We start from the raw sequence: 27,607 nt of genomic DNA, 5'->3' as shown, positions 1-27,607 counted from the left end.
CTCGCGAGACTAGGCCTTTCCTGACTCGGGAAGTGAGGCCCTGCTTGCAGCCCTGTTGTATTGGGGTCTACAGAGGTCCACTCTTGCTGTGCGCGGGAGGCCTGAAAACCCACTCTCTGGGGCTGCCTTTCTTCCTTGCAAGGTAGAGTTCCTGCCCGGCCGCCTTCCGGCTGAAGTCACATCGGGCTGGGAAGTGCTAGCTGGGAAGTCAGTTTTCAGGGGCCATGGCCGCTGGCTGCACGTTTATGGCTAGGCCTCCCACACTGCCCGGGAACATCAAGGCTCCCTCAAAACAGCTCTTCCGTCACGTTAGATAACCAGGAGAGAGCTCGCGAGACTAGGCCTTTCCTGACTCGGGAAGTGAGGCCCTGCTTGCAGCCCTGTTGTATTGGGGTCTACAGAGGTCCACTCTTGCTGTGCGCGGGAGGCCTGAAAACCCACTCTCTGGGGCTGCCTTTCTTCCTTGCAAGGTAGAGTTCCTGCCCGGCCGCCTTCCGGCTGAAGTCACATCGGGCTGGGAAGTGCTAGCTGGGAAGTCAGTTTTCAGGAGTCACGGCCGCTGAGTGCAGCTGTACGCCTAGGGCTCCCACACTACCCTGGAACTACAAGGCTCCCGCCACACAGCTCTTTCGTCAGGTTTGCTCTGCAGGAGAGAGTTCGTCATACTAGGCCTTTCTTCACTGGCGAAGTGAGGCCCTGCTTTCAGGCCTCTTGAACTTGCCTCTCCAGAGCAGCATACTTGCTGTGGGCGGGAGGCCTGAAAACCCAATCTCTAGGGCTGCCTTTCCTCCCTCCAAGGAAGAGAGTCTGCAGGGACTCCTTCTGGCTGAAAGTCACATCGTCCTGGGAAGTGCTATTTGGTAAGACAGATTTCAGGGGCAATGGCTGCTGGGTTCACGTGTATGCCTAGGGCTCCCACACTGCCCAGGAACATCAAGGCTCCCTCCACACAGCCCTTCCATCACGTTTGCTCTACAGCAGAGAGCTCGCGGTACTAGGTCTTTCTTGACTCGGGAAGTGAGGCCCTGCTTGAAGGCCTCTTGTCCTTGTGTCTGCAGAGCACCATACTTGCTGTGTGCAGGAGGCCTGAAAACCCACTCTCTAGGGCTGCCTTTCCTCTTCCAAGGAAGAGAGCCTCCACGGACGCCTTCTGGCTCAAAGTCACATCGTGCTGGGAAGTGCTAGTTGGGAAGACAGATTTCAGGGGCAATTGCCGCTGGGTGCACCTGTATGCCTAGGGCTCCCACACTGCCCGGGAAATTTAAGGCTCCCTCCATACATTCCTGACTGGAGAGAGCTGGCGAAACTAGGCCTTTCTTGACTCGGGAAGTGAGGCCCTGCTTGCAGCCCTGTTGTATTGGCATCTGTAGAGCTCCACACTTGCTGTGCGATGGAGCCCTGAAAACCCACTCTCTGGGGCTGCCTTTCCTCCCTCCAAGGAAGACAGCCTTCCCGGCCCCCTTCGGGCTGAAAGTCACATTGGGCTGGGAAGTGCTAGCTGGGACTTCAGTTTTCAGGAGCCATGGCCGCTGGCTGCATGTTTACGGCTAGGCCTCCCACACTGCCCGAGAACATCAAGGCTCCCTCAAAACAGCTCTTCCGTCACGTTAGATCTGCAGGAGAGAGCTCGCGAGACTAGGCCTTTCTTGACTCGGGAAGTGAGGCCCTAGTTGCAGGCCTCTTGTACTTGCGTCTACAGAGCCCCACACTTGCTGTGCGAGGGAGGCCTGAAAACCCACTCTCTGGGGCTGCCTTTCCTCCTTGCAAGGTAGAGCGCCTGCCCAGCTGCCTTCCAGCTGAAGTCACATCGGGCTGGGAAGTGATAGCTGGGAAGTCAGTTTTCAGGGGCCATGGCCGCTGACTGCATGTGTACGCCTAGGGCTTCCACATTACCCGGAAACTTCAAGGCTCCCTCCACACAACTCTTCTGTCACGTTTGCTCTGCAGGAGAAAGCTCGCGAAACTAGGCCTTTCTTCATTCGGGAAGTGAGGCCCTGCTTGCAGACCTCTTGTACTTGCATCTACAGAGCCCCACACTTGCTGTGCGAGGGAGGACTGAAAACCCAATCTCTAGGGCTGTCTTTCCTCCCTCCAAGGAAGAGAGCCTGCACGGCTGACTTCAGGAGGAAATTCACACTGCGCTTGGAAGTGCTCCCCGGGAAGTCAGTTTTCAGGAGTCATGGCCGCTGAGTGCAGCTGTATGCCTAGGGCTCCCACACTACCCGGGAACTACAAGGCTCCCGCCACACAGCTCTTTCGTCACGTTTGCTCTGCAGGAGAGAGTTCGTCATACTAGGCCTTTCTTCACTGGCGAAGTGAGGCCCTGCTTTCAGGCCTCTTGAAACTTGCGACTACAGATCCCACACTTGTTGTGCGAGGGAGGCCTGAAAACCCACTCTCTGGGGCTGCCTTTCCTCCCTCCAAGGAAGACGGCCTTCCCGGCCGCCTTCGGGCTGAAAGTCACATTGGGCTGGGAAATGCTAGCTGGGAAGTCAGTTTTCAGGAGCCATGGCCGCTGGCTGCATGTTTTCGGCTAGGCCTCCCACACTACCCGAGAACATCAAGGTTCCCTCAAAACAGCTCTTCCGTGACGTTCGATCTGCAGGAGAGAGCTCGCGAGACTAGGCCTTTCTTAACTCGGGAAATGAGGCCCTGGTTGCAGGCCTCTTGTACCTGCATCTACAGAGCCCCACACTTGCTGTGCGAGGGAGGCCTGAAAACCCACTCTCTGCGGCTGCCTTTCCTCCCTCCAAGGAAGACAGCCTTCCCGGCCGCCTTCGGGTTGAAAGTCACATTGGGCTGGGGAGTGCTAGTTGGGAAGACAGTTTTCAGTGGCCTGGCCGCTGGCTGCAAGTTTACGGCTAGGGCTCTCACAATGACCGGGAACATGAAGGCTACCTCAAAACAGCTCTTTCGTCACATTTGCTCTGCGGGAGAGAGCTCGCGATACTAGGCCTTTCTTGACTCGCGAAGTGAGGCCGTGCTTGCAGGCCTCTTGAACTTGCCTCTCCAGTGGAGCATACTTGCTGTGGGCGGGAGGCCTGAAAACCCAATCTCTAGGGCTGCCTTTCCTCCCTCCAAGGAAGAGAGCCTGCACGGCTGACTTCAGGAGGTAATTCACACTGCGCTTGGAAGTGCTCCCCGGGAAGTCAGTTTTCAGGAGTCACGGCCGCTGAGTGCAGCTGTACGCCTAGGGCTCCCACACTACCCGGGAACTACAAGGCTCCCGCCACACAGCTCTTTCGTCACGTTTGCTCTGCAGGAGAGAGTTCGTCATACTAGGCCTTTCTTCACTGGCGAAGTGAGGCCCTGCTTTCAGGCCTCTTGAAACTTGCGACTACAGAGCCCCACACTTGCTGTGCGAGGGAGGCCTGAAAACCCACTCTCTGGGGCTGCCTTTCCTCCCTCCAAGGAAGACAGCCTGGCTGGACGCCTTCTGGCTGAATGTCACATCGTGCTGGGAAGTGCTAGTTGGGAAGACAGATTTCAGGGGCAATGGCCGCTGGGTGCACGTTGATGCCTACGGCTGCCACACTGCCTGGGAACATTAAGGCTCCCTCCAGACAGCCCTTCCGTCACGTTTGCTCTGTAGGAGAGAGCTCGTGAAACTAGGCCTTTCCTGACTCGGGAAGTGAGGCCCTGCTTGCAGCCCTGTTGTATTAGCGTCTGCAGAGCTCCACACTTGCTGTGCGAGGGAGGCCTGAAAACCCACTCTCTGAGGTTGCCTTTCCTCCCTCAAAGGAAGAGAGCCTTCCCGGCCGCCTTCGGGCTGAAAGTCACATTGGACTGGGAAGTACTAGCTGGGAAGTCAGTTTTCAGCGGCCATGGCCGCTGGCTGCACGTTTATGGCTAGGCCTCCCACACTGCCCGGGAACATCAAGGCTCCCTCAAAACAGCTCTTCCATCACGTTAGATAAGCAGGAGAGAGCTCGCGAGACTAGGCCTTTCCTGACTCGGGAAGTGAGGCCCTGCTTGCAGCCCTGTTGTATTGGGGTCTACAGAGGTCCACACTTGCTCTGCGAGGGAGGCCTGAAAACCCACTCTCTGGGGCTGCCTTTCTTCCTTGCAAGGTAGAATACCTGCCCGGCCGCCTTCCGGCTGAAGTCACATTGGGCTGGGAATTGCTAGCTGGGAAGTCAGTTTTCAGGGGCCATGGCCGCTGACTGCATGTGTAGGCCTGGGGCTCCCACATTACCCGGAAACTTCAAGGCTCCCTCCACACAACTCTTCCGTCACGTTTGCTCTGCAGGAGAGAGCTCGCGAAACTAGGCCTTTCTTCACTCGGGAAGTGAGGCCCTGCTTGCAGGCCTCTTGTACTTGTGTCTACGGAGCCCCACACTTGCTGTGCGAGGGAGGCCTGAAAACCCACTCTCTGGGGCTGCCTTTCCTCCCTCCAAGGAAGGCAGCCTTCCCGGACACCTTCGGGTTGAAAGTCACATTGGGCTGGGGAGTGCTAGTTGGGAAGACAGTTTTCATTGGCTTGGCCGCTGGTTGCAAGTTTACGGCTAGGGCTCTCACAATGACCGGGAACATGAAGGCTACCTCAAAACAGCTCTTTGGTCACGTTTGCTCTGCGGGAGAGAGCTCGCGATACTAGGCCTTTCTTGACTCGCAAAGTGAGGCCGTGCTTGCAGGCCTCTTGAACTTGCCTCTCCAGAGCAGCATACTTGCTGTGGGCGGGAGGCCTGAAATCCCAATCTCTAGGGCTGCCTTTCCTCCCTCCAAGGAAGAGAGTCTGCACGGACGCCTTCTGGCTGAAAGTCACATCGTACTGGGAAGTGCTAGTTGAGACGACAGATTTCAGGGGCAATGGCCGCTGGGTTCACGTGTAGGCCTAGGGCTCCCACACTGCCCAGGAACATCAAGGCTCCCTCCACACAGCCCTTCCATCACGTTTGCTCTTCAGCAGAGAGCTCGCGAAACTAGGCCTTTCTTGACTCGGGAAGTGAAGCCCTGCTTGCAGCCCTGTTGTATTGGCGTCTCCAGAGCCCCTCACTTGTGCGAGGGAGGCCTGAAAACCCACTCTCTGGGGCTGCCTTTCCTCCCTCCAAGGAAGACAGCCTGGCTGGACGTGTTCTGGCTGAATGTCACATCGTGCTGGGAAGTGCTAGTTGGGAAGACAGATTTCAGGGGCAATGGCCGCTGGGTGCACCTGTATGCCTAGGGCTCCCACACTGCCCGGGAACTTCAAGGCTCCCTCCACACAGCCCTTCCGTCACGTTTGCTCTGCGGGAGAGAGCTCGCGGTAATAGGCCTTTCTTGACTCGCGAAATGAGGCCCTGCCTGCAGGCCTCTTGTACTTGCGTCTACAGAGCCCCACACTTGCTGTGTGAGGGAGGCCTGAAAACCCACTCTCTGGGGCTGCCTTTCCTCCCTCCAAGGAAGACAGCCTGGCTGGACGCCTTCTGGCTGAATGTCACATCGTGCTGGGAAGTGCTAGTTGCGAAGACAGATTTCAGGGGCAATGGCCGCTGGGTGCACGTGGATGCCTACAGCTGCCACACTGCCTGGGAACATTAAGGCTCCCTCCAGACAGCCCTTCCGTCACATTTGCTCTGTAGGAGAGAGCTCGTGAAACTAGGCCTTTCCTGACTCGGGAAGTGAGGCCCTGCTTGCAGCCCTGTTGTATTAGCGTCTGCAGAGCTCCACATTTGCTGTGCGAGGGAGGCCTGAAAACCCACTCTCTGAGGCTGCCTTTCCTCCCTCCAAGGAAGAGAGCCTTCCTGGCTGCCTTCGGGCTGAAGGTCACATTGGACTTGGAATTACTAGCTGGGAAGTCAGTTTTCAGCGGCCATGGCCGCTGGCTGCACGTTTATGGCTAGGCCTCCCACACTGCCCGGGAACATCAAGGCTCGCTCAAAACAGCTCTTCCATCACGTTAGATAAGCATGAGAGAGCTCGCGAGACTAGGCCTTTCCTGACTCGGGAAGTGAGGGCCTGCTTGCAGGCCTCTTGTCCTTGCGTCTGCAGAACACCATACTTGCTGTGTGCAGGAGGCCTGAAAACCCAATCTCTAGGGCTGACTTTCCTTCCTCCAAGGAAGAGATCCTGCACGGCCGACTTCGGGATGAAATTCACATTGGGCTGGGAAGTGCTCCCTGGGAAGTCAGTTTTCAGCGGCCATGGCCGCTGGGTGCTCGTGTATGCCTAGGGCTCCCCCACTGCCCGGGAACATCAAGGCTCCCTCAAAACAGCTCTTCCGTCACGTTAGATCTGCAGGAGAGAGCTCGCGAGACTAGGCCTTTCTTGACTCGCGAAGTGAGGCCGTGCTTGCAGGCCTCTTGAACTTGCCTCTCCAGAGCAGCATACTTGCTGTGGGCGGGAGGCCTGAAAACTGAATCTCTAGGGCTGCCTTTCCTCCCTCCAAGGAAGAGAGTCTGCACCGACGCCTTCTGGCTGAAAGTCACACTGAAAGATGAACTCCCCACGTCAGTAAGTGCCCAATATGCTACTGGAGATCAGTGGAGAAATAACTCCAGAAAGAATGATAGGATGGTGCCAAAGCAAAAATGATACTCAGCTGTGGGTGTGACTGGTGATAGAAGTAAAGTCCGATGCTGTAGAGAGCAATATTGCATAGGAACCTGAAATGTTAGGTCCATGAATCAAGGCAAATTGGAAGTGGTCAAACAGGAGATGGCAAGAGTGAGCATTGACATTCTAGAAATCAGAGAACTAAGATGGACTGGAATGGGTGAATTTAACTCAGATGACCATTATATCTACAACTGTGGGTAGTAATCCCTTAGAAGAAATGGAGTAGCCATCATAGTCAACAAAAGAATTTGAAATGCAGTATTTTGATGCAATCTCAAAAACGACAGAATGGTCTCTGTTCGTTTCCAAGGCAAACCATTCAATATCACAGTAATCCAAGTCTATGCCCTGACCAGTAACGCTGAACAAGCTGAACTTGAATGGTTCTATGAAGACCTACAAGACCTTCTAGAACTAACACCCCCAAAAGATGTCCTTTTCATTATAGGGGACTGGAATTCAAAAGTAGGAAGCCAAGAAACACCTGGCATAACAGGCAAATTTGGCCTTGGAGTACAGAATGAAGCAGGGCAAAGGCTAATACAGTTTTGAAAAGAGAATACACTGGTAATAGCAAACACTCTCTTCCAACGATGCAAGAGAAGAATCTACATGTGGACATCACCAGATGGTCAACACCAAAATCAGATTGATTATATTCTTTGCAGCCAAAGATGGAGAAGCTCTGTACAGTCAGCAAAAACAAGACCAGGAGCAGACTGTGGCTCAGACCATGAACTCCTTATTGCCAAATTCAGACTTAAATTAAAAACAGTAGGGAAAACCACTAGTCCATTCAGGTACGACCTAGATCAAATCTTTATGAGTATACAGTGGAAGTGACAAATAGATTTAAGGGACTAGATCTGATAGACAGAGTGCCTGATGAACTATGCACAGAGGTTCGTGACATTGTACAGGAGACAGGGATCAAGAAAATCCCCTTGGGAAAGAAATGCAAAAAAGCAAAATGGTTGTCTGAGGAGACCTTACAGATATCTGGGAAGAGAAGAGAAGTGAAAAGTAAAGGAGAAAAGGAAAGATATTCCCATCTGAATGCAGAGTTCCAAAGAATAGCAAGGAGAGATAAGAAAGCCTTCCTCAGTGATCAGTGCAAAGAAATAGAGGAAAACAACAGATTGGGAAAGACTAGAGATCTCTTCAAGAAAATTAGAGATACCAAAGGAACATTTAATGTAAAGATAGGCTTTATAAAGGACAGAAACAGTATGGACCTAACAGAAGCAGAAGATATTAAGAAGAGGTGGCAAGAATACACAGAAGAACTGCACAAAAAAGATCTTCATGACCCAGATAATCACGAAGGTGTGATCACTCACCTAGAGCCAGACATCCTGGAATGTGAAGTCAAGTATGCCTTAGAAAGCATCACTACAAACAAAGCTAGTGGAGGTGATGGAATTCCAGTTGAGCTATTTCAAATCCTGAAAGATGATGCTGTGAAAGTGCTGCACTCAATATGCCAGCAAATTTGGAAAACTCAGCAGTGGCCACAGGAGTGGAAAAGGTTGGTTTTTGTTCCAATCCCAAAGAAGGGCAATGCCAAAGAATGCTCAGACTACCGCACAATTGCACTCATCTGACATGCTAGTAAAGTAATGCTCAAAATTCTCTAAGCCAGGCTTCAGCAATACGTGAACTGTGAACTACCAGATGTTCATGCTGATTTTTGAAAAGGCAGAGGAACCAGAGATCAGATTGCCAATATCCACTGGATCATAGAAAAAGCAAGAGAGTTCACGAAAAGCATCTATTTCTGCTTTATTGACTATGCCAAAGCCTTCTACTGTGTGGATCACAATAAACTGTGGGCAATTCTGAAAGAGAGGGGAATACCAGACCTTCTGACCTGTCTCTTGAGAAACCTGTATGCAGGTCAGGAAGCAACAGTTAGAACTGAACATGGAACAACAGACTGGTTCCAAATAGGAAAAGGAGTACGTCAAGGCGTATTGTCACCCTGCTTATTTAACTTATATGCAGAGTACATCATGAGAAACGCTGGGCTGGAAGAAACACAAGCTGGAATCAAGATTGCCAGGAGAAATATCAATAAGCTCAGATATTCAGATGACACCACTCTTATGGCAGAAAGTGAAGAAGAACTAAAGAGCCTCTTGATGAAGGTGAAAGAGGAGAGTGAAAAAGTTGGCTTAAAGATCAACGTTCAGAAAACTAAGATCATGGCATCTGGTCCCATCACTTCATGGGAAATAGATGGGTAAACAGTGGAAACAGTGTCAGACTTTATTTTTTTGGGCTCCAAAATCACTGCTGATGGTGATTGCAGCCATGAAATTAAAAGATGCTTACTACTTGGAAGGAAGGTTATGGCCATCCTAGATAGCATATTTAAAAGCAGAGACATTACTTTGCCAACGAAAGTCCGTCTAGTCCAGGCTATGGTTTTTCCATTGGTCATGTATGGATGTGAGAGTTGGATGGTGAAGAAAGCTGAGCACTGAAGGATTGATACTTTTGAACTGTGGTGTTGGAGAAGACTCTCTAGAGTCCCTTGGACTGCAAGGAGATCCAATCAATCCATCCTAAAGGAGATCAATCCTGAATGTTCATTGGAAGGACTGATGTTGAAGCTGAAACTCCAATATTTTGGCCACCTCATGCAAAGAGTTGATTCATTGGAAAAGACCCTAATGCTGGGTAGGACTGGGGGCAGGAGGAGAAGGGAACGACAGAGGATGAGATGGTTGGATGGCATCACTGACTCGATGGACATGGGTTTGGGTAGACTCCAGGAGTTGGTGATGGACAGAGAGGCCTGGCGTACTGCAGTTCATGGGGTCGCAAAGAGTCGGACACGACTGAGCGACTGATCTGAACTGAACTGGGGTGACTCGTCTCTAGTAGGGATCTGCACGGTGGCTCTTCTTTTGTTGCAATGTGAGTGTGGCTACTCACTAGCTTTGACATGGGTCTTTTCTCTAGCTGTGGTTTGTGGTCAGATTAAACCCTGTAGTTGTGGTGGGTTTGATCCTCTCTAGTTTTTTACTTCAAGCTTCTCTCCAGTTGTGGTGTGAGGTTGATCTCTATTAGCAGCAGCAAGGCTCCTCTCTATTTGTGATGTGCAGTGGGCTCCTCTCTAGTGGTGTTGGAGGGCTCCTCTTGAGTTGCAGGGCTGCTTCCTCTCTGGTTAGTGTGTGGATGGCTCCACAGGGAAGATGCTCTCTAATTTGTCAGTTGGTGTTCCTAAGTAGTGTTAGTGGGGTTGCTTCTCTCTAGTTGTGAGGGACTCCACTCAACTTACTTCAGGGATCTCGTCTCTATTTGTGGCAGGTGTCCTGCAGGACACCACTCAGGTTGTGCCATGGGAATCCCCTTCAGTTTCGTCGGGGGTGGGAGCTCCTCTGTCACTCTTGCCCAGGGCTCCTTTCTTGTTACAGCATAGGGCCCCTTGCAAATTGCAGCGGGGAACTCGGGTTTCATCATGAGTTGCAACAGGTGACTCAGTCTTCCTTTAGAGTTTTAGTGGAGCCTCCAGTCGAGCTTCAGTGGGGCAGATCCTGTATAGTAGCGATGTCCAGGCTGGTCCCTGTCTAGATGCAATGTGCAGGAGACTACACTCTAGTTGTGGCATAGGGCTCCAGTCTAGTTTCCGCGGGGGTGCACTCTTTATTCATGATGAGTTGGCTCCTCTCTAGTTGTCAACTGCATACTCTTCCTAGCTGTGGCAGAGGGTGGGACACCTCTTTAGTTGTGGTAGCTGGGCTCCTCTCTAGTTGCCGTAGAGTGCTCTTCTCAAAGAGTGATGGGGGTGGCTCGTCTCTGATTGTGATGTGAAGGGACACTTTTTCTTGTTCTGATTTGCAGGAGGCTACTCTATAGTTGTGGCAGAAGTACGCTTTAGTTGGAACACGGTGGGCTCCTATCTACTCGTGGAAGGGGGCTTCTGTCTAATTGTGATGTGTGGGTATGCTCCTCTATAATGGCTATGTTCAAGGGTGATTGTCTCTAATTGCGGCATGGGTCTTCACTCTAGTTGCAGTGTTGACATCCTCTTTTGTTATGATCCATGTGGGAATTCCAGTCTAGTTGTGATGTGCATAGGCACTTTTCTCTAAATGCAATGTGTGGGTCAGTCTCCTACCTGTGCCAGGGGTGTCCACTCTAGCTGTAGCAGTGGTTCTTCACTCTAGATGCAATGTATGGGATGGGTGACTATTCTCTAGTTGTGACAGTGTACTATTCACTAATTGTGCCTGAGGGTCAACTCTCTAGCTGTGGCATGTTTTCAACTCTCTAGTTTTGGCAGTTGGGCTTCTTTCAAGTTGTGCTGTGCCTGGGGAAGTCTTCTCTAGCAGAGTGGGGACACCTGTCTTGTTTCATGATGTTGTGTGGCTCTTGTCTCAGTGTAGTTTGTTGGCTCATCTCTATTTGTGGTTTGAGGGACTACTCTTTTGTTGTGGTAGAAGCCTCCTCTCTAGATTTAGTGTAAAAGATTACTCCTCTCTAAGGGTGGGGGACGGGGCCTCCTTTCTCAATGCAGTGTCTGGGTGGGCTCCTCTCTTGTTGCAGAGTGTGAGCTCCTCTGTAGTTGTGGTGGGGGACTCTCTCGAGTTGTGTCATGGGACTTGGTGTTCCCTTCGAGTTGAGGTGGGTCCTCCTCTCGAGTTGTGGTAGAGTGGTTCCTCTCTGGTAGCAATGTACAGGGTGGCTAAACTACCTTCAGCATGGGGCTCCTCTCTAGTCGGTGTGGGGGGTCAACTCTTAGTTGTTTCAGGTGGGCTCCTCTCTAGTTCTGCTCTGCAGGCTCCTCTCTAGTTCTGCTGTGCAGTCTCCTCTCAAGTTGTGTTAGTGGGGCTCTTCTCTAGTTATGGTGTTCAGGGGGCACCTCTAGAGTTGGGTTGGAGTGTTTCTCTAATTGTGGAGAGGATTTACTCTCTGGTAGCGATGAGCACAGGCACTCTTTTCAGGTGTGATATGCACAAGTCTACTCTCTAATTTTTGCATAGCCCCTCCTGTTTAGTTTTGGCATGGGAGCCTCCTCTCTAGTTATGGAAGGAGGCTTCTGTCTTACTCTGATCTGCAGGAATGCTCCTCTTAAGTGGCGATGTTCAGGAGGCTGCTCTCTAGTTGAGGCTGACTTCTGCTCTCTAGTTGTGGCAAGGTTATTCCTCTCCGACAGTGGTAGGGGAATCTACTTGAATTGCAGGAGCGGGTTCAGCTATATTTGAAGTGGAGGGGACCCCCCCTAGGTGTGATGTCCGGGGTCTTCTCTCCGGTTTTGGTGGTGGGACACTCTCCAGTTTTGGCGTGTGGGCTCCTCTCTCATTGTGACTATGAGTTTCTCTTGAGTTTTGGCATAGGTCTCCTCTCAAGTTTAGGAGGGAACTGGGGGCTCCTCTCTAATTGTGGTGGTGCCACCTCTGAGGGTTACCTGTGGAGAGAGTGTTCTCTCTACTTATAGCGCTGGGGGCTCCCCACTAGTTTTCATGGGATTGCTCTGCTCTAGTGATGAGAGGCTTGCCTTAAGTTGCTTCAAGGGCCTTGTCTCTATTTGTGGCAGAGGGGCTCCTCTCTAGGTGAAATGTGCCAGAGGGCTCATCTCTAGTTTTGGCAGCGGAATTCGTTCAAGTTTTTGCAGGGGGTTCGTCTGTTTGTCCCTGGGGGCTCCTTCTTTTTGATGATATAGGGTTCCTGTCGAGTTGGAACAGGTGATTGGGGTTACTTAAGAGTTGTGGTGGGGCCTCCTCTCGAGCTGCATAGGGCAGCTCCTCTCAAGGAGCAATTAGCAGGCTGGTTCCTGTCTAGTTGTGATGTGCGGTAGGCTACTGTAGAGTTATGCCATGGGGCTCCATTCTAGTTGCAGTGGGGTCAACTGACATTTTTGTTTCAGCTCCTTTCTAGTTGCGGTTTGCAGCTTTAACTCTAGTTTTGGTGTGTGTGTGTGTGGGGTTCCTCTTTAGTTGTGGTGTGGGGCTTCCTCTCCTGTCGTGGTAGAGTGCTCCTCTCAAATTGTGGTGGGGTTGGCTCCTCTTGGAAATATTCTTGAGTTGCCTCAGGGGGCTTGGGCCTCTTCTTGAGTTGCTCCAGTTAACTTGGGGATCTTCTCTAGTTGCCGTGGGAACTCAGTGTTCTTCTCGAGTTTCAGTGTGGGACTCAATGTTCCACTCAAGCCATGGTGTGGAACTTGGGGTTCCTCTTGAGTTGGGGGGTGCTCAGGGTTCCTCTCTACTTGCGATGGGGCCTCCTCTTGAGTTGTCTTGGAGCGACTTGTCTTTAGCAGAGATGTGCAGAATGGCTCCTGTTTTGTTGCAATGTAGGGTGGCTTCTCACTAGTTTTGACATAGGACTTCTCTATCCTTGTGTTTGGAGTCAACCCCGTAGTTGTGGTGGGTTCAATTCTCTTTGGTGGTGGTGTGCAGCTCCTCTCTACTTGTGGTGTGAGGTTCATCTCTATTAGCAGTAAAGGGGCTCTCCTTTCTATGTGTGATATTAAGTGGGCTCCTCTCGAGTTGTGATGGAGGTTTCCTCTCAAGGTGTGGGGATATGTCCACTTTGATTGTGTTTTAGGTGGCTGCACGGTGGAGGTCCTCTCTACTTTTAGCGCTAGGGATTCCTCATTAATATTAGTTGGATTGCTTCTGTCTAATTGTGAGGTACTCCACTCAGCTTTCTTCAGGGATCTCGTCTCTATTTGTGGTGGAAAGACTTCTCTCCAGCTGTGATATCCTGGGGAATCCACTCTAGTTGTGCTGGGGGGATGCACTTCAACTTTGGCTGGGGAGCCAATCTGTCATTTTGGCCAGTGGCCCATTTTCTTGTTACAGCCCAGGGCTCCTGTCAAATTGCAGCCAGGAACTCAGGGTGCCTCTTGAGTTGCAGCAGGTGAATTGGAGTTCCTTTAGAGTTGTGGTGGAGCCTCCTCTCGAGCTGCATTAGGGCAGATCCTCTCAAGTAGCAGTGTGCTGGCTGGCCCCTGTCTAGTTGGAATGTGCGGGAGGCTCCTCTCTAGTTGTCATTTGAAGACACCTCTCTAGCTGTGGTAGGGGGACTTCTCTTTAGCTGTGGTAGTTGGGCTCCTGTCTAGTTGTGGTAGTTTGCTTTGCTCAAATTGTGAGCAGGGTGACTGCTATCTGGTTGTGATGAGAAGGGGCGTTTTTCTCTTTGTGATGTCCAGGAGGCTACTCTCTAGCTCGCGGTTCCTCTTGAGTTGGGCCAGTACCCAGGGTTCCTCTCGACTGGTGGTGGGGCCTCCTCTCGAATTGTCTTGGGGGGACTCGTCTCTAGCAGGTTTGTACAGAGTGGCTCCAGTTTTGTTGCAATGTCCAGTTGTACTCACTAGTTTTGGCATGGAACTACTCTATCCTTGTGTTCGGTGTCAACTCTGTTGTTGTGGTGGGTTAGATTCTCTCTACTGAAGGGGTTCTAGCTCCTTTCTTCTTGTGGTGTGAGGTTTGTCTGTATTAACAGCAGAGGGAGTCATTGTTATGTGTGATGTCCAGCAGGCTCCTCTCGAGTTTGGTGGAGGGATCCTCTCCAGGTGTGGGGCTATGTCCTCTCTGGTTGGGGTGTGGTTGGCTACATGGGGGACGTTTTCTCTATCTTTGGTGCTAGGTGTTCTTCGTTAATGTTAGTGGGGATGCTTCTCTCCAGTTGTGAGGGACTCCATTCGACTTACTTCAAGGAGCTCATCTGTGTTTGTGGCAGAAGGGCTTCTCGTTAAGTGTGATATCTTGGGGGACACTACTCTAGTTGCGCCAGGGAATTCTGCTTCAGTTTTGGCTGGGGAGCCTGTCTGTCATTTTCTCCAGTGGCCCCTTTTCGGGTTACAGCCTAGGGCTCCTGTGAAATTGCAGTGGGGAACTTGGAGTGCCCCTTGAGTTGCAGCCTGTGTCTCAGGGTTCCTTTAGAGTTGTAGTGGAGCCTCCTCTTGAGCTGCAGTGGGCAGATCCTCTCTAGTAGTGATGTGCAGGGTGTGACCTCTCCAGTTGCATTGTGTGGAGGCTGCTATCTATTTGTCGCAGAGGAACTCCTCTTTAATTGTGGTAGTTGGGCTCCTCTAGATGTGGTAGAGTGCTCCTCTCAAATTCGGAGGTGGGTGACTCCTATGGTTGTAAAGAAAAGGGACACTTTTTCTAGCTGTGATGCGCAGGAAGTTCCTGTCTGTTTGTGGCAGGGTGGGCCTCCTACTTAATTGTGGTATGAGACTTCCTCTCTTATTGCAGTAGAGTGCTCCTCTTGAATTGTGATGGGGTAGACTCCTCTTGGGAATCCTCTGCAGTTGCATCAGGGTCTTGGGGCTTGTGTCGAGTTGGGACAGGGAACTCAGGGTACCTCTCAAGTCACACTGCAGGGGAACTGGGCCACATCTTGAGTTGAGGTGGGGAACTCGGGTTCTTCTCGAGTTGTGGCAGGGAGCTTGGAGTTTCTCCCAAGTTGCAATGGGAAACATGGGGATCCGGTTGAGTTGCAATTGGTGAGTCAGGCCTCCTCTTGAGTTGCAAGGGGGGACTTAGTATTCCTCTCGAGTTGAAACAGGGAAATCCAGCCTCATCTCGAGTTGAGATGGGGAATACAGGGTTCTTCTTGAGTTGTAGTGGGAAACTTGGGGTTCCTCTCGAGTTGCCATGGGTATCTCAGGGAAACTCTTGAGTTGCAAAACGGGAGTCAAGCCTCCTTTCGTGTTGCTAGGGGGAACTCAGGATTCCTCTCGAGTCACTGCAGGGGAATTGGGCCTCATCTCGGGTTGAGGCGGGAAATCGGGGTTCCTCTTGGGTTGCGGTGGGTATCTCTGGGTACCTCTCCAGTTGAACTGGGAATGTCAGGGAATGTCTCGAGTTGCCTCTTGAGAGTCAGGACTCATTTCGTGTTGTGAGGGGGATCTCAGGATTCCTCTTGAGTTGCTGCAGGGGAATTGGGCCTCACCTCAGGTTGAGGTGGAACCTCGGGGTTGCTCCTCAGTTGCAATAGGGATCTCGGGGGTTCCTCTCGAGTAGCAACAGTGGAGTCAGGCCTCCTCTCGCGTTGAGGCATGGAACTCCGGTTTGCTCCTGAGTTGTAAAAGGGGTGTCAGGCCTCATCTTGGGCTGAGACAAGGAACTTGGGTTTTTTCTTGAGTTGCAACAGGCAAGTCAGACCTCCCCTTGTGTTGTGAGGGGAAACTATGGGTTCCATTCTAGGCGTTGCAGGGAAATTAGGACTTTTCTCGAGTTGAGGGAGAACTCCATGTTCTATCAACTTGTGGTGGGAAACTCGGGGTTCCTCTCAAGTTGAAATGGGGATCTCAGGATTCCACTCGAATGGCAACACGGGAATCAGGAATCCTCTTGAGGTGAGGTGGGGAACTTGTGTTTCCTCTCGAGTTGCATCAGGGAGTTGGTCCTCCTCTCGAGTTGAAGCAGAAACTCAGGGTTCCTCTCTAGTTGTTCTTGGAAACTTGAGGTTTCCTCTAGAATTGTCACAGTGGACTCAGAGTTCCTCTCCAAGAGCAGTGGGAAATCAGTGTTCTGCTGGAGTTGCAGAGCGAGTACAGGATTTCACTGGAGTTGTGGCTGAAAACTCTGTTCTTCTCAACCTTGGTTGGTCCTCAGGGTTCTTTGCTACTTGCTGCGGACTTGCTGCGGAGCCTCCTGTTGAGTTCACATGGGGTGACTGGGCTCTAGCAGGAATGTGCAGGGTGTCTCCTGTCTTGTTGCAATGACAGGTGACTGCTAACTAGTTTTGGCAAGGGACTACTCTCTCATTGTGGTCAGGGTCAACTCTGTAGTTGCGGGCATTTCGATTCTCTGCAGTGGTGGTGTGCAAGCTTCTCTGTCCTTGTGGTGGGAGGTTCGCCTGTATTAGCAGAAGAGGGGCTCCTCTCTCCGTGTGATGTTCAGTGGGCTGCTGTCAAGTTGTGGTGGATGGCTCCTCAAGAAGTGTGAGGCTGTGTCATCTCTGGTTGGGGTGTGCGTGTCTCCGGGGGGGGGGTCATCTCTAATTTTTGTGCTATGGGTTCCTCACAAATATTAGTGGGATTGCTGTTCTCTGGTTGTGAGGGCCTCTACTCGACTTCCTTTAGGGAGCTCGTCTCCATTGGAAGCAGAAGGTCTTCTCTCAAGTTATGATATCCTGGGGAAAACCGTTCTAGTTGTGCCTGGGTAATCTGCTTCAGTTTTGGCTGGGGAGGCTGTCAGTCATTTGGCCCAGTGGCCCCTTTCCCTGTTAAAGCCTCGGGATCCTGTGAAATTGCAGTAGGGAACTTGGGGTGCCTCTTGAGTTGCACCATGTGACTTGGGTTTCCTTTAGAGTTGTGGTGGAGACTCTTCTTGAGCTGCAGTGCATCAGATCCTCTCTAGTAGCACTGTGCAGGCTGGTTCCTGTCTAAGTGCAATGTACAGGAGGCTACTCTCTAGTTGCAGCATGGGATCCACTCTAATTGCAGTGGGGGTCCGCTCTTTATTTGCTGTGAGTCAGCTCGTCTCTAGTTGTCATTTGCGGCCACCTGTCTAGTTGTGGCAGGGGAACTCCTCTTTAATTGTGGCAGTTGGGCTCCTCTCTAGTTGCAGTAGAGTGCTCTTCTCAAATTGTGAGGTGGGTGACTTTTCTATGGTTGTAATGAGAAGAGGTGCTTTTTCTAGTGGCAAAGTGCAGGAAGCTTCTGTCTATTTGTCATAATGCGGGCCTCCTGCTTAGTTGTGGTATGAGGCTTCCTCTCTTGTTGCTGTAGAGTGCTCCTCTGGCATTGTGGTGGGGTAGGCTCTTCTTGTGAACCCTCTGCAGTTGCATCAGGGTCTTGGGGAAATCAGCGTTCCTCTTGAGTAACTGCAGAGGAATCGGACAAAAGGTTGAATTGAGGTGGGGACCTTGGGGTTCTTCTTGAATTGTGGCAGGAACCTCAGGGTTTCTCTCAAGTTGTGACAGGGAACTTGGGGATCCTCTTGAGTTGCAAAGGTGAGTCAGGTCTCCTCTTGAGGTGGGAGGGGGAACTCGGAATTCTTCTCAAGTCGAAGCAGGGAAATCGGTCCTCATCTCAAGATGAGGTGGGGAACATGGAGTTTTTCTCGAGTTGCGGTGGGAAACTCGGGTTTCCTCTTGAGTTGCGATGGGGATCTGGGGGAACCTCTCGAGTTGCAAAAAGGGAGTCAAGTCTCTTTTCGAGTTGCGAGGGGAAACTCAGAGTTGTTCTCGAGTCGCTGCAGGGCAATCGCACCTTGTCTCAGGTTGAGGGGCAATCTTGTGGTTTTTCTCAAGTTGTGGTAGGAAGCTCTGGATTCCTCTCGAGTTATGAAAGGGAAGTCAGGGAACCAACCTCTCGAGTTGCCTCAGGGGAGTCAGGCCTCCTTTCCAATTGCAAGGGAGAACTCGGGATTCCTCTTGAATTACTGCAGGATAATCAGTCCACATTTTGAGTTGAGGTGGGAAACTCAGTGTTCCTCTCGAGTTGCACTGGGGATCTCGGGGTTCCTCTCAAGTTTAGATGGAGATCTCAGGGAACCTCTCAAGTTGTCTCAGGGGAGTCAGGCCTCCTTTACAGGGGGACCTTGGGATTCCTTTTGAGTCACTGCAGGGTAATCGGTCCTCATTTCGAGTTGAGGAGGGATATTCGGGGCTCCTCTCTAGTTGCAACAGGGGAGTCAGGCCTCCTCTCGAGATGAGGCATGGAACTCTGGTTTCTTCTCGAGTTGTAAAACGGATGTCAGGACTCCTCTCGAGTTGAGGTGGGGAACTCAGGCTTTTCCTCGAGTTGCAACTGGCATTCTTTTGATTTGAAAGGGGGAACTCGGGATTCCTCTCGAGTTGCAATGGGTATCTTGGGGCTCCTCTTGAGCTGCGACGGGGATCTCAGGGAACCACTCGGGTTGCCTCAGGGGAGTCAGGCCTTGTCTCGTGTTGAGGACTGGAACTTTTCTTTCCTCTTGAGTGGTAAAAGGGGTGTCATGCTCCTGTCGAGTTGAGGTGGGGAACTCGGGATTTTTCTCGAGTTGCAACAGGGGAGTCAGACTTCCCCACGTGTTGTGAGGGGAAACTCTGTGTTCCATTCGAATCACTGCAGGGGAATCAGGTCTCATCTCGAGTTGAGGGGGAACTCAGTGTTCTTTCGACTTCTGGCAAGAAACTCAGGGTTCCTCTTGAGTTGCAATGGGGATCTTGATATTCCTCTTGCATGGCAACAGGGGAGTCAGAACTCCTCTCTAGTTGAGGTGGGGAACACGTGTTTCCTCTCGAGCTTCAGCAGGGGAGTCGGGCTTCCTCTCAAGTTGCAGCAGAAACTCAGGGTTCCCCTCTAGTTGTTGCTGGAAACTCGGGGTTTCCTCTAGAGTTCCATTGGGTGACTCAGAGCTCCTCTCGAAGTGCAGCGGGAAATCAGTGTTCCTCTGTGTTTGCAGCACGGGATGCAGGATTCCACTGGAGCCAATGTGGGGAACTCAGGATTCTTCTCGAGTTTGGTTAGCACTCAGGGTTCCTTGCAACTGGCAGTGGGGCCTCTTGTCAAGTTCTCTTGGGGCGACTCGTCTCTAGCAGTTTGTGCAGGGTGGCTCCTGTCTTGTTGCAAGGAGGTTGCAAGGTGAGGAGCAAGGTGGCTGCTCACTAGTTTTGGCAAGGGATTACTCTATCATTGTGGTGGGGGTCCACTCTGTAGTTGCAGGTTTTTGATTCTCTCTAACAGTGGTGTGCAAGCTCCTCCCTCCTTGTGGTGTGATGTTCATCTGTATTAACAGAAGAGGGGCTCCTCTCTCTGTTTGATGTCCAGCGGGCTCCTCTCAAGTTGTGGTGAAGGGCTCCTCTTGAGGGGCGAGGCTGTGTCCTATCTGATTGGGGTGTTCGTGTCTCCACTAGGGAGGTCCTCTCAGCTTTTGGTGCTATGAGATACTCACTAATATTAGTGGGATTGCTGCTCTTTAGTTGTGTAGGCCTCCACTCGACTTTCTTCAGAGGGATTGTCTCCATTGGAGGCAGAAGGTCTTCTCTCAAGGTTTGTGATTTCCTGGCGGACACCACTCTACTTGTGCCTGTGGAATCAGCTTCAGTTTTGGCCGGGGAGCCACCCTTCATTTGGTCCAGTGGCCCCTTTGCTTGTTCCAGCCTAGGGATCCTGTGAAATTGCAGTGAGGAGCTCGGGGTGCTCCTTGAGTTGCTGCATGTGACTCGGGGTTCCTTTAGAGTTGTGGTGATTCCTCTTGAGCTGCAGTGGGGCAGATTCTGTCTAGTAGCACTGTGCAGGCTGGGCCCTGTCTAAGTGCAATGTGTGGGAGGCTACTCTCTATTTGCAGCATGGTCTACACTCTAATTGCAGTGGAGTTCCATTCTTTATTTGCTGTGCATCTCTAGTAGTCGTTTGCCGCCACCTCTCTAGCTGTGGCAGGAGAACTCCTCTTTAATTGTGGTAATTGGGCTCCTCTCTAGATGTGGTAGAGTGCTCGAGAAGAGCACATTTTCTAGAGACGATGTGCAGTAAAGAAAGAAAGAAAGAAAGAAAAGTGAAGTCACTCAGTCATATCTGACTCTTTGCGACCCCATGGACTGTAGCCTACCAGGCTTCTCCATCCATGGCATTTTCCAGGCAAGAATACTGGAGTGGGTGGCCATTTCCTTCTCCAGGAGATCTTCCTGACCCAGAGAATGAACCTGGGTCTCCCACATTGTAGGCAGATGCTTTACTGTCTGACCCACTAGGGAAGTCAGAAAGCTCCTATTTGTGGCAGGGCGGATCTCCTGCTTAGTTGTGGTATGAGGCTTCCTCTCTTGTTGTGGTAGAGTGCTACTCTGGAATTGTGGTGGGGTAGGTTCTTAGTGGGAATCCTTTGCAGTTACATCAGGATCTTGGGGCTTGTGTTATGTAGGGACAGGGAACTCTCAAGTCACAACAGGGGAATCAGGCCACATCTTGAATTGAGGCGGGGAACTCAAGTTTCTTCTTGAGTTGTGGTGGGAACCTCGGAGTTTCTCTCGAGTTGCGACAGGGAACTCAGGGATCTTCTTGAGTTGCAACATGTGAGTCAGGCCTCCTCTTGAGGTGCGAGGGGGAACTTGCAACTCTTCTCCACTCGAAGTAAGGGAATTGGGCCTCATCTCAGGTTGAGGGTGGATCTCGGGTTTTTCCCTAGTTGCAGTGGAAAGCTCGTGGTTCCTCTCGAGTTGGGACCAGGATCTCAGGAAACCTCTCGATTTGCTGCAGGGGAGTCAGTCCTCCTTTCCGGTTGTGAGGGGGAACTCAGGATTCCTCTCGAGTCACTGAAGGGGAATCGGACCTCATCTCGAGGTGAGGCGGGAAATTCGGGGTTTCTCTCCAGTTGTGATGGGGATCTCGGGGTTCCTCTCAAGTTGCAAGAAGAGAATCAGTCCTCCTCTCACATTGAGGCATGGAAGTCCGGTTTCATCTCAAGTTGTAAAAGGGGTGTCAGGACTCCTCTCGAGTTGAGGTGAGGAACTTGGGTTTTTTCTCTAGTTGCAACAGGAGACTCAGAATTCCCCACGTGCTGTGAGGGGAAACTCAGTGTTCTATTCACATTGCTGCGTAATCAGGCCTTATCTCAACTTGAGGGGGAACTAAGTGTTCTTTTGACTTCTGGCGGGAAACTCAGGATTCCTCTCGAAAGGCAAAAGGGGAGTTCAGAACTCCTCTCATATTGAGGTGGGGAACTCATGTTTCCTCTCGAGTTTCAGCAGAGGAGTCGGGCTTCCTCTTGAGTTGCAGCAGAAAATCAGGGTTTCCTCTAGAGTTGCAGCAGGGGACTCAGAGCTCCTCTCAAAGTGCAGTGGGAAATCAGTGTTCCCCCTGGGTTTCAGCCTGTGATGCAGGATTCCACTAGAGTCCTAGTGGGGAACTCGGGATTCTTCTTGAGCTTGTTTGGTACTCAGGGTTCCTCATGATTTGTGGTGGGGCCTCCTGTCAAGTTCTCTTGGGACAACTCATCTCTAACAGGGATATGCAGGGTGGCTCCTGTCTTGTTGCAATGATGGGTGGCTGCTCATCAGTTTTGACAAGGGACTGCTCTATCATTGTGATTGGTGTTCACTCTGTAGTTGTGGGTTTTTGATTCTTTCTAATGGTGGTGTGCAAGCTCCTCTCTCCTTGTGGTGTAATGTTTATCTGTATTAACAGAAGAGGGGCTCCTCTCTCCATGTAATATCCAGGGAGTCCTCTCAAGTTGTAGTGCAGGGCTCCTCTCGAGGGGCGAGGCTGTGTCTTCTCTGATTGGGGTGTCTGTGTCTCCATAGGGCAGGTCCTCTCGGCTTTTGGCATTATGAGTTCCTCACTAATATTAATGGAATTGCGGCTCTCTAGTTGTGAGGGCCTCCACTCGGCTTCCTTCAGGGGGCTCGTCTCCACTGGACACAGAAGGTCTTCTCTCTAGGAGTGATTTCCTGGGGACACCACTCTAGTTTTGCTTGGGGAATCTGCTTCAGGTTTGGCCAGGGAGCCCCTCCGTCACTTGGTCCAGTGGCCCCTCTCCTTGTTTCAGCCTAGGGATCCTGTGAAATTGCAGTGGAAAACTCGGGGTGCCTCTTGAGTTGCACCATGTGACTCGGGGTTCCTTTAGAGTTTGATGGAGACTCCTCTTGAGCTGCAGTGGGGCAGATCCTCTCTGGTAGCACTGTGCAGGCTGGGCCCTGTCTAAGTGCAATGTGTGAGAGGATACTTTATCTGCGGCATGGGCTCCACTCCAATTGCAGTGGAGTTCTCTCTTTATTCGCTGTGTGTCGGCGCATCTCTAGTTTTCTTTTTCAGCCACTTCTCTAGTTGTGACAGGAGAATTCCTCTTTAATTGTGGTAGTTGGGCTCCTCTCTAGATGCGATAGAGTGCTCTTCTCAAATTTAGAGGTGGGTGACTCCTCTATAGTTGTAATGAGAAGTGGCGCTTTTTCTAGAGGTGATGTGCAGGAAGCTCCTGTCTGTTTGTGGCAGGGTGAGCCTCCTCCTTAGTTGTGGTATGAGGCTTCCTCTCTTGTTGAGGTAGAGTGCTCCTCTGGCATTGTGGTGGGGTAGGCTCCCCTTTGGAATCCTCTGCAGTTGCATCAGTGTCTCAGGGCTCATTTAGAGTCGGAATGGGAAGTTGGGGTTCCTCTAGAGTCACAGCAGGGGAATCAGGCCACTTCTTGATTTGAGGTGTGGAACTCGGTGTTCTTCTCAAGTTGTGGCAGGAACGTCAGGGTTTCTCTCAAGTTTCGATGGGGAACTCGAGGATCCTCTCGACTTGCAACTGGTGAATCAGGCCTCCTTTTGAGGTGCGATGGGGAACTCGGGATTCCTCTTGAGTTGAAGCAGAGGAATCGGGCCTCATCTCGAGATGAGGTGGGGAACACGGGGTTCTTCTCGAGTTGTGGCGGGAAACTCAAAGTTCCTCTCGAATTGTGATGGGGACCTGGGCAAACCTCTTGAATTGCAAAAAGGGAGTCAAGCCTCCTTTCGAGTTGTGAGGGGGAACTCTGAATTTCCCTCGAGTCACTGCAGGGGAATCGGGCCTCATCTTGAGTTGAGGCGGGAAACTCAGGGTTCCTCTTGAGCTGCGACGGGGATCTCAGGTTTCCTCACGAGTTTTGATGGGGATCTCAGGGAACCTCTCAATTTGCCTCATGGGAATCAGGCCTCCTTTCGATTTGTGGGGGCTATCTCAGGATTCCTCTTGAGTTGCTGTAGGGGCATTGGCCCTTATCTTGAGTTGAGGTGGGAAATTTGGAGTTCCTCTCAAGTTCTGATGGAGATCTTGGGGTTTCTCTCGAGTTGCAACAGTGGAGTTAGGACTCCTCTCTTGTTGAGATGGAGAACTCGGGTTTCCTCTCAAGTTGTAACAGGAGAGTCAGGTTTCCTCTCTAGTTGCAGCAGGGGAGTTGGGCCTCCTCTCCAGTTGCAGCAATGAGCTTGGTGTTTTTCTCGAGTTGTGACGAGAACCTTGCGGTTCCTCTCGAGTTGCGACAGGGGTCTTGGGATTTCTCTCGAGTTGCAACAGGGGGTTCGGTCCTCCTCTCCAGTTGCAGCAGGGATCTCGGGGTTCCTCTCTAGATGCAGTGGGAAATTTGGGGTTCCATTCTTCTTGCGGTGTGAAACTTGAGTTTCCTTTTGAGCGCTGCAGGGAAATTGAGCCTCATCTCGAGTTGAGGTGGGGAACTTGGTGTTCTTCTCAAGCTGTGGCGGGAAACTCAGGGTTCCTCTCGAGTTGCAGCAGTAGAGTTAGAACTCCTCTCAAATTGAAATGGATAACTCGGGCTTCCTCTCGAGTTGAGAGGGGAACTCAGGCTTCCTTTCGTGTTTCAGGGTGGGGGGAGAGTTGGACCTCCTGTCAAGTTGCAGTGGGGAACTTGGAGTTCCCCTAGAACTGTGGTAGGGCCACCTCTCTAGTTGTCTTGGGACAACTCATCTCTAGCAGGGATGTTCAGGGTGGCTCCTCTCTTGTTTCAATGTTAGGTGGCTAGTTTTTACATGGGATTTCTCTATTGTCGTGGTCAGGGTCAACTCTGTATTTGTGATGAGTTCAGTTTTCGCTAGTGGCGGTGTGCAAGCCCCTCTCTTCTTTTGGTGTGAGGTTCATCTCTATTCGCAGCAGAGAGGCTTCACTCTATGTGTGATGTTGAGTGGGCTCCTCTCGAGTTGTGGTGGAGGACTCCTCTCGAGGTGTGGGGTTGTTTCCTCTCTGGTTTGGATATGTGTCTCCTCAGGGGAGGTCCTCTCTACTCTTGGGGTTAGGGAATCCTCACTAATATTAGTGGAATTGCTTCTCTCAAGTTGTTAGGGTCTCCACTCGACTTACTTCAGGGAGCTCATCTCTATTTGCGGCAGAAGGGCTTCTCTCTAGGTGTGATATCCTGGGGGATTCCACTCTAGTTCTCCCAGGGGAATGTGCTTCAGTTTTGTCCGGAGAGCCACTCTATCATTTTGGTCAGTGGCCCCTTTTCTTGTTACAGCCTAGTGCTCCTGTCAAATTGCAGTGAAGAACATGGCGTTCTTCTCAAGTTTTGAGGGCTATCTTGGGGTTCCTCTCGAGTTCAATAGTGGAGTCAGGCCTTCTCTCGAGTTGAGGTGGGGACCTCGGTTTCCTCTCGAGTTGCACCAGGAGATTCGGGCTTCCTCTTGTATTGCAAGGGGAAACTCGGCATTCTTCTGGAGTTGCAGCACGTGAGTTGGGCATCCTCTCCAGTTGCAGCAAGGAATTCAGTGTTCCTACTGAGTTGCGTTGGGAAACTTTGGGTTCCTCTAGAATCGTGATGTGGATCTTGGGGTTCCTTTTGAATTTCAACAGGGGAGTCAGGACTCTTCTCGAGTTGCAGCAGGAAACTCTGAGTTCATCTCTAGTTGCAACAGGGGAGTTTGGCATCCTCTCCAGTTGTGAGGGGGATCTCAGGATTCCTCTCGAGATTCAGCAGGGCAATCGGGACCCCTCTCGAGTTGCAACAGGGAACTTGGTGCTCCTTTCGAGTTGCAGGTAGGGAGTCCGGCCTCCTTTCGAGTTTCAGTGGGGAATTTGGTGTGTCTCTTGAGTTACAGAAGGTGACTTGGGACTCCTTTAGAGTTGTGGTGGAGCCTCCTATCAAGGTACACTGGGACAGAGTCTCTCTAGAAGCAATGTGCATGCTGTCCCGTGTCTAGTTGCAATATTTGGGAGGCTACTCTCTAGTTGCCGCATGAGGCTCCAATCATATTGCAGTGAAGGTCCACTCTTTATTTGTGGTGGGTCGGCTCCACTCTAGTTGTTGTTTGCAGACTCCTCTGTAGTTTTGGCAAGGGGGCTCCTCTTCATTTGTGGTAGCTGACCTCTTCTCTAGTTGGGGTAGTCTGATGTTCTCAAATTGTGAAGGGGCTGACTCCTCTCTGAGAGTAAAGAGAAGGGGTGTTTTCCATACTTGTAATGAGGAGGAGGCTCTTCTTTAATTGTGTTCTGTGGCTTTCTCTCTTGTTTTGGTAGAGTGCCTTTCTCGAATTATGGTAGGGCATGCTTCTCTTGTGAATCCTCTGGAGTTGCATCAGGGGGCTTGGGGTTCATCTCGAGTTGAGGTGGGGAACTCAGCGTTCTTCTCGAGTTGCACCAGGGGATTCGGTACTCCTAACAAGTTGTTAGGGGGAACTCAGTGTTCTTCTAGGTTGCAGCAGGGTAGTCAGGCCTCCTCTCCAGTTGCAGCAGGGAACTCATGGTTCCTCTCGAGTTTTGGCAGAAACTCGGGGTTCCTCTCGAGTTGCAACAGGGAAGTCAGGCCACCTCTCAAATTGAGGTAGGGAGCTCGGGTTTCCTCATGAGTTGCCACAGGGGAGTCTGGTCTCCTCTTGAGTTGTAGGGGGAACTCATGGTTCCTTTCATGTTGCAGGAGGGGAGTTGGGCCTCCTCTGGAGTTACAGTGGGAACTCCAGGTTTCTCTCAACTTGTGGTGGGGCCCTCCTTTTGAGTTTTCTTGGGACAACTTGTCTCTAGCATGGATGTGCAGGGTCTCTCCTGTCTTGTTGCAATGTCGGTTGGCTACTCACAGGTTTTGGCATGGGACTTCTCTATCGTTGTGGTCAGGGTCAACTCTGTACTTGTGGTGAGTTCAATTTGCTCTAGTTGTGGTGTATAAGCTTATTTCTTTTAGCAGCAAAGAGGCTTCAATCTATGTGTGATGTTCAGCAGGCTCCTCTCGAGTTCTGGTGGAGGGATTCTCTCGAGGTTAGGAGCTGTGTCCTCTGGTTGAAGTGTGGGTGGCTTCTTGGCAGAGGTCCTCTCTACTCTTAGTACTAGGAATTTCTCACTAATATTTGTGGGATTGCTTCTCTAGTTGTGAGGGACCCCACTCAACTTACTTCAGGGAGCTCATCTTTATTTGCAGCAGAAGGGCTTCTCTCTAAGTGTGATATCCTGGGGGACTCTACTCTAGTTGTACCAGGAGAATCCACTTCAGTTGTGGCTGAGGAGCAACTCCATCATTTTGGTCACTGGCCCCTTTTCTTTGTACAGTCTAGCACTCCTGTCAAATTGCAGAGTGGAACTCGGGGTGCCCCTTGAGTTGCAGCAGGAGACTTGGGGTTCATTTAGAGTTGTGGTGGAGCCTCCTATAGAGCTGCACTGGGGTAGATCTGCTCTAGTAGTAATGTGCAGGCTGGCCCGTGTCTAGTTGCAATGATCACGAGGCTACTCTCTAGTTTCAGCATGAGACTCTACTCTAATTGCAATGAGGGTCCACTCTCTATTTGTGCTGGGTCATCTCCTATCTAGTTGTCTTTTGCAGACTCTTCTCTAGTTGTGTCGGGGGGGGAGGGGCTCCTCTTCATTTGTGGTAGTTGGCCTTCTCTCTAGTTTTGGTAGATTCTTCTTCTTAAATTGAGAGGGAGCTGATCTGTCTCTGGGTGTGATGAGAGGGGTGCTTTCTCTACTTGCGATGAGCAGGAGACTACTCTTTAATTGTGATGAGGCCTCCTGTTTAGCTTTGTTATGGGGCTTCCTCTCTTGTTTTGGGAGAGTGCTCCTCTCAAATTCGGTGGGGTAAGCTCCTCTTGGGAATCCTCTGGAGTTGCATCAAGTGTCTTGGGGCTCATCTCGAGTTGCATGGGGGAACTTGGGGTTCCTCTCAAGTCGCTGCAGGGGAATCAGGCCTCATCTTAAGGCAGTAACGTAGTTTGGGTAAACTCCGGGAGTTGGTGATGGACAGGGAGGCCTGGCATGCTGCGGTTCATGGGGTCACAAAGAATTGGACGTGACTGAGCAACTGAACTGAACTGAACTGTTTTTTTGATGGGAAGAATCAATATTGTGAAAAATAACTATACTACCCAAAGTAAACTACAGATTTGATGCAATCCCTATCAAATTACCAATGATATTTTTTTCAGAGAATTAGAACAAAAAGTCTTTAATTTTTATAGAAACATGGTAGACCCCCAAACAACCCAAGAAATCTTGAGAAACAAAAACACAGGTGGAGAAATCAGGGTCCTTGACTTCAGACTATACTACAAAGCTACCACCACCTGTACACTATCCTACAAAGTTACATCCACCTCCTAGAATAATGAAAATAAAAACAAAAATAAAAAATGGCACTTAATTAACCTTAGAAGTTTTTGCACAGAAAAGGAACCCATAAATAAGGTGACAAGATGACCCATAGAATGGGAGAAAATAATTGCAAATGAAAAATCTGACAA

The sequence above is a fragment of the Giraffa tippelskirchi genome, chromosome 3, assembly GCF_054371585.1.
Source record: "Giraffa tippelskirchi isolate mGirTip1 chromosome 3, T2T-mGirTip1v1.2.pri, whole genome shotgun sequence".
NCBI lineage: Eukaryota > Metazoa > Chordata > Mammalia > Artiodactyla > Giraffidae > Giraffa > Giraffa tippelskirchi.
This window is presented reverse-complemented; position numbering follows the sequence as displayed.